Consider the following 7679-nt stretch of genomic DNA (forward strand, 5'->3'; position numbering starts at 1 on the left):
GATCTATCTCTAAATATGTCAATACAAATAACATAAGATGCCTCATTTATATCACCCATCTTAAAATTCTTGATGAGAAATTTCTTAGTGAGAAATTTCTTAGTTTAGTATAATAAATAAAGATCACTATTGGAAAGTAAAATATTATCAATATATAAAACTAATATAATAAACTTGATCCCATTGATCTTTAAATATAAATACTAATTAATAATTTTTTCCTAAATATGAATGAAGTAATGATATTTAGAAACTTTAATAAGATTGTTTAATGTCATAAATGAACTTCTAAAATTTGCATACCAAATTTTATATTTCTTTTATTTTCTTTGCGAATCGGTTAAGTTAACATATTTAAATCTAGGTTTCTAATAAAAAAATTATTTTCACATCCATATAATATAACTCAAAATCATAATGAGTCACTAATGTCATGACGATTCTTAACAAGTTCATTTAAAAAGCTAGAGAAGATATCTCATTATAATCGATGCATTATCTATAAATAAAATATTTGACCATAAATCTAGTCACTATATTATTCAATATTACCATTTGAGTTATGTTTATATAACAGACTCTTTTACTGTTATTAGGCAATTCCATAAGTTCTCAAACATCATTCTTATCATTGATTTCAACTCTTCTTTTATGTATCATACTACCTTTTAAAATCATTACTTTTAATAAATTATGAAAATAATAAGAGATCCTTTTGATTCCTATATCATCATTTGATTCTTATAAATATACCACATAATAATAAAAATTAATAAATCTCCTTTTCCTTTAAGACATTCTCAAAACTATCGATTGTGGTTGTTCTATAATATCATTAATAGTAATATCAATATTATATGGAGTTCACTAATATTATTTTATTATTCACCTTTATCAAATTATTTAATAATTTAAGTAACAAGAATCTCTTGAATGATAAAGGAGTATGAACCTGTATCTCCTCAATATCAAGATTAAATTTTAAGATTTTTACTCCCACTAATTCATTATTTTCTAATAATCTTATATTATTATATTTAACTATTCTCGTACTATAATTAGGGTAATAAAAAATGTATCCATTTAAATTTTTTTAGATAAATAATAAAATATCTAGAAATAATCCTTAAATCCAATTTCCTTTTATATGGATTGAAAACTCTTATCTTTATAGGACAATCCTAAATATATGTAAATATTTTTAGTTGGGTTTTCTATCAGTCTATAATTCAATAGAAGTTGATGGAATTGACTTACTAGAAACCCTATTTAAGATATACATAATCATCCTTAGAGTTTCTCTTTATATTTATTTGGATATAGAAGAATAATCTATCATACTCCTAACCATATCCATAAGAGGCATGACTACTGCCACCGTGCGTAGCCATCGCCTACTCGTAAAAGGTGATAACAAATAGATCTAAAGTAATTGACTTTATAATCATAACTCTAATACCAATTATAAGCATAAAAATCATCCTTATTCCATTATTATGTGAAAATTTTTAATATAAAATATGAAATCAAATAACAATAGATCTAAATTTACGATGTGTACATTTTGATGGTTTTAAAAAAAGCTTTTCTAATATGCAAGCATACCATTGTTGAATTTCGAAAACTACAATAATGTCGATCTGCAAGGAGAACTAGATTCACTTTCTCCTCTCTTTCTATCCTATAGTACTGCTATGATTGATAGATTTAGGGACACTGAACATGATATCTGGTCTAGTTACAGTAAGATAAAGTAAACTTCCTATCATACCCCTATAAGTTTTTTTATCGAAGCTTTCTCCACTCTCATCAACTTCTAACTTAGTGGAGGTGCTCATAGGGGTGTTAATAGCTTTTGAGCTATCCATATTAAATCTTTTCAGTAGATCTAAAGCATATTTAGTTTGACTAATAAAGATGTCATTACTTAGTTGCTTAATTTGTAAGCCTAAGAAAAAGGTTAATTCTCCCATCAAACTCATTTCAAATTTGAGACTAATGGTTTTAGCAAAAAATTCACAAAGAGATTCATTCGTAGAACCGAAGATAATATCATCAACATAAATCTGAACAATGAGAAAATTATTTTTAAAATTTTTGATAAATAATGTAGTATCAACCTTGCCTTTTGTGAAATTATTTTCAATAAGAAAAGAACTAAGTCTCTCATACCAAGCCTAGGGGCTTATTTTAAACCATAGAGAGCTTTAGTTAATTTAAACACATGATTATGGAGGCTATTATTTTCAAATCCAAGAGGTTGTTCAACATAAACTTCTTCGGAAATAAAGCCTTTAAGAAAAGCACTTTTAACATCCATTTAAAACAATTTAAAATTATTACTACTAGCATAGGCAAGGAGCATCCTTATGGCTTCTAATCGAGCCACAGGAGCGAAGGTTTCTTCGTAATCGATACCTTCTTCTTAGTTGAAACCTTTGGCCACTAATCTAGCCTTGTTTCTAACCACGATACCATATTCATCTTGCTTATTTCTAAAGACCCATTTAGTACCAATAACTAAATGGTCATTTGGCCTAGGAACAAGCTTCCATACCCCATTTCTCTCAAATTGATTTAATTCATCTTACATTACGATAATCCATGAATCATCTTTCATGGCTTCGTCAATACATTTAGGTTCAATTTGGGAGAGAAAAGCGACGTTGGCACAAAAAATTTTAAGAGAAGAATGTGTCTGAACCCCCTTTGATGTGTCTCCTAAGATTAGCTCCTTAGGATGAGCATCTACATACTTCTAATCCTTGGGTAAGGATGTTTCGGAAGTGGATGCATCTTAGTTGCTAGTTGGAGAAGGGGTTTCATTTAAATTTAAAGAATCGAAGTTAACATCATCATCAAAATCGTTTTTCTTGATTTCGGAAATCTCATTGAAAACAACATGAATGGATTCTTCAATAATTAAAGTTCTTTTATTGAAGATACGAAAAGCTTTAGAAACTGAAGAATAACCAAGAAAAATTCCTTCATCGGATTTAGCATCAAATTTTCCTAAGGCATCTTTTTCATTCAAGATGAAACACTTACACCCAAAAACTTTAAAATATAAAACATTGGGTTTTTTGTTGTTCCACAACTCATAGGGAATTTTGGTGAGTAGGGGTCTTACTAGAACTCTATTCAAAATATAGCATGCAGTGTTTACGGCTTCGGCCCAAAAATATTTGGGTAGGCTATGTTCATTCAACATGGTTCTTGCCATTTCTTGTAAGTTTCTATTTTTTCTTTCTACTACTCCATTTTGTTGGGGATTTCTTGGAGTAGAGAAGTTGTGGTTGTATCCATTAAGTTCACAAAATTCTTGGAAATCATGATTTTGAAATTCACCACCGTGATCACTTCTAATTGATGAAATCATAGAACCCTTTTCAGTTTGAACAAGTTTACAAAACTTGTTAAAATATCTAAAGCATTCATTTTTGTGTTTTAAGAAGTAAGTCCATATGTATTTGCTATAGTCATCTATAATGACGAAGACGTACTTGCTACCTCCTAGGCTTGATGTAGAGATTGGTCCGAACAAATCCATATGAATCAATTGTAAGGGTCTAGAGGTGCTTATTTGATTTTTAGATTTGAAACTACCCTTAATTTATTTACCTAATTGACAAGCATCATATATATTATCTTTAATGAACTTGATATGAGGAATTCCTCTTACAAGTTCTTTGGATGATATTTGAGTGATTAGTTTCATGCTAGCATGACCTAATCTTCTATGCCATAGCCAATCATCCTAATTTAAAACCGAGAAACACATTTCATTACACAGATCATTGATGTCAATGGTGTATACATTATTTTGTTTTAATGCAATCATAGATGTGTTGTTGTGTGGTTTTTCAATGATGCAAGCATTAGATTTGAATTTGACAATATATCATTTATCACATAATTGACTAATGCTCAAGAGGTTATGTTTTAAACCATCAACTAACAAAACATCTTCAATAAAGAAGTTGGATTTGTTACCTATGGTTCCTTTGCCAATGATTTTACCCTTGTTGTTGTCTCCGAAGGTGACATAGCCTTCGTCTATGCTAGTGAGCTTAGAGAATTGAGATGAATCTCCGGTCATATGCCTTGAGCATCCACTATCAAGGTACCATCTCTTGCTCCTAGCTTATGATGGTGTATATCTCTACAAGAAAGGAGAATTTTTAGGTACCCATTTACTTTTGGGTGGCTCAAAAACCGATCTACATTGTTTACCATGTTGCATAGAGTTTATCATGGTTCCTTTAGGAACCCAAATTAATTTGTTCAGACTAATTTTCTTGAATGGACAATAATGTTTTTTGTGTCCATGTTTGCAACAAAAGTTGCATTTGCTTTGGTGTCGAACATGTAGGATGGGGCCTTTTATGAAGGTGTTTGGATTTTGGTGAGGATTTCTCACAAATCCGATTCCACTTCTTTTGGGAACGTGACCGTTGTTTGTAAGGATCATGTTCAAAGACTTGCTACCAACCTCGAATTTCTTCAAGGTGTCCTTAAGTAGCAGGTTTTCCTTTTGAATAATTTCTAGATTATGGCATTTTATACAAGAACCTAAACTATCATGATATTCAGTTTTTAACTTATCGAAATTACAAGTAAGACTATCATGCTCCTTTTTTAGTAATTTCTATTTTCTACTAATAATCTTGCATTCATCAAATAAGTCATGGAAGGCATTTAATAACTCATCAAATGATAAATCTACATCAATTAAATTTGTTACCTCCTCTCCGATGGCCATTAAGGTGTAATGAGCAACATGCTCGATGTTGGACTCCTCTTCTTCGGACGCGCTCGAGTCATCCCACGTTGCTTTGAGCACATTCTTCTTTGATGTTCTCTTCTTGGCTTAGGGACAATCACTTTTGTAGTGTCCCGACTTTTTGCACTCGTAGCAAATAACTTGGTCCTTTTTGGGTTCAAGTTTATTTTTTGTGTCATTTTTAAACTTGTTTCTCTTAATGAATTTTTTAAATTTCCTTGTTAGAAGTGCTAAGTCATCGTCACAGTCCTCATCACTTAAGTTTTCTCTCAAGTGGTCATCTAAAGTTCTAAGTGCCATATCCTTCCTGTTCTTTGGAAGGATGTCTTCTTGCTCTTCATGAGCCTTACATGTCATTTCATAGGTCATTAATGACCCAATTAGTTCTTAAAGAGGGAAGTTGTTTAAATCTTTAGCCTCTTGAATAGCAGTGACTTTAGGGTCCCAACTCTTAGGAAGGGATCTTAGAATCTTATTTACGAGCTCAAAATCTGAAAAACTTTTGCCGAGTCCTTTTAGACCATTGACGACATCCGTGAAACGGGTGTGCATGTCGCCAATAGTCTCGCTCGGTTTCATTCGGAAAAGTTCGAAAGAGTGTATCAAAATATTGATTTTTGACTCTTTCACTCTACTTGTGCCTTCGTGAGTCACTTTGAGTGTATGCCAAATATCAAACATGGTTTCACAAACCGAAACACGATTAAACTCATTTTTATCAAGCGTACAAAATAAGGCATTCATAGCCTTTGCATTAAGAGCGAAAGTCTTCTTCTCCAATTCATTCCAATTTCGGTAGAAAAGCCAATTCGTAAATCACTTTAACTTGTGATCAAGCAAGATGCAGTTAAAGCAAGTCTATGAAAGCAGTTTGCAGTTATGATGGAAATTAGAATGTAAGCGTAAACTGAAATATGATGTTCTTATGATAAAACTGATTTACGTCTAAACGCCGATTCGAAAAATACTGAACTTTGAAACACGATCGTAAATGCGTAGAAGGCAGTAAGCTATTGAGGAGGTTTGCAGTAAAGATAATATGCTTAAAGTAAATGCAAACCGAGATTTAGAGTGGTTCGGTCAATCTTGACCTACATCCACTTTTGGCTTCTTCCACCGATGAGGTCACCGACGTCCACTAGAAGCCTTCCTTCAATAGGCGAAGGCCAACCACCTTTTTACAGTTTCACTCCTTTTGACGGGCTTAGGAAACAACCCTTACAGAATTTTCTTTCCTCTCTTGACAGATCAAAACTTGGAAGAAAAGAGGAAGGAGAACTTTTACCTCATACAACACTTTTGAGCTCTAAAAATCATAGAGTAAGATCAGGATTTCGGTGGTTATTGGTTGCTCTTTCATTGCTGAAAGGGTAGGGTATTTATAGGCCCCAACCCAGTTTGAATTCCGAGCCCAAAATTATCAATTCTCAAAATTTTGGGGTCTAGTGATTGCACCGCCTGACTGGGGCGGTTGCACCGCCTGACTGGGGCGGTTGCACCGCCTGGTAGAGCTCGAAGACTAAGCCTCTGGGCAGTGTCACCTCTTGTTAGGGGCGGTTGCACCTCCTGCCAGAGCTCAGAGACCGAGCTCAAGCAGTGCCATCGCCTGACTAGGGTGGTTGCACCGCCCAACTAGAGCTCGGAGACCGAGCTCAGGCGGTTGAACCTCTGTCAGAGGCGGTTGCACCGCCCAGCTAGAGCTTAGAGACTGAGCCCTGGGCAGTGCCACCGCCGACCCAGGTGGTGCCACCTCTGGCCAAGTAATCTGGGTCTGAATGGGCTGATCCATTTGGCCCAATTTGCATCTGTCAAGGGCTCAATTGCCCCAAGATTAAGTTAATGGGATCACCTCCCATTTCTAACTTAATCATCGTGCTAACTACAAATTTCTTAAGACATTTACTGTAACTTGCTCCGGTGTGTCAATCGCTTCTTCCAACGAGCTTCCGTCGATCATCTAATGAACCCTCGGTGATGCTCCTGCGGACTTCCGGCAAACTCCTGGACTTGCGACGATCCACTTGGCAAGTTCCGACGAGCTTCTTTGGCAAGCTCCTGGACTTCTCGGATTTGTTCCCGTAGAACCTCCGATGATCGTCCGAACTTCCGTCGAATTCTCGAACCCCCAACGTGATCATAGTCTTGACTCCGGCGCAAATCATGCTGCATATCTTACTTTCATCGTAGTTAATCCTGCACACTTATCTCAACATATGGATTAGATAACAAATGACAATTGACGTCATCATCAAAATCTGAGATTCAATAGCCCTCAACCCTGAGGCTACTTCCTCCATATAACAGCAAAAGATCCTTAGTCCTCAAGTATTTAAGGATATACTTTACTGTCTTCTATGTTCCAAACTTGGATCTTCTTGATATCTACTCGTAACAATTAGAGAATGTGCTATATCAAGCTTGGCACTTAGCATAACATACATGATAGATCCTATCGTTGAGGGATATGGTACTCTATTAATGTCTACCATTTCTTCAAGAGTCTTTGGGGACATACTCTTAGAAAGTGATATTCCATGTCTTATCGGTATGAGATCTCTCTTGAAATTTTTCATGTCAAACTTTTTGATAATGGTGCCTATATACTTGGACTGAGAAAAGCTAAGCATCCTCTTATCTTTATTTCTATATATTCGAATCCTTAAGATATATGATGCTTCCCTTAAATCCTTCATTGAGAAATGTCTAGATAGCTAAGCCTTTACCGTAGAGAGCATTCCTACATTAATTCCAATGATTAGGATGTCATCTACGTATAACACCAAGAAAGTGACAGCACTCCCACTTACCTTCTTATACAAACAAAGCTTATCTTTGTTCTTAATGAAGTCATAAGATCTGATTGCCTCATCAAATCTTATGTTCTAACTTTGAAAAC

This window comes from Musa acuminata, chromosome BXJ2-1 (genome assembly GCF_036884655.1).
Source record: "Musa acuminata AAA Group cultivar baxijiao chromosome BXJ2-1, Cavendish_Baxijiao_AAA, whole genome shotgun sequence".
NCBI lineage: Eukaryota > Viridiplantae > Streptophyta > Magnoliopsida > Zingiberales > Musaceae > Musa > Musa acuminata.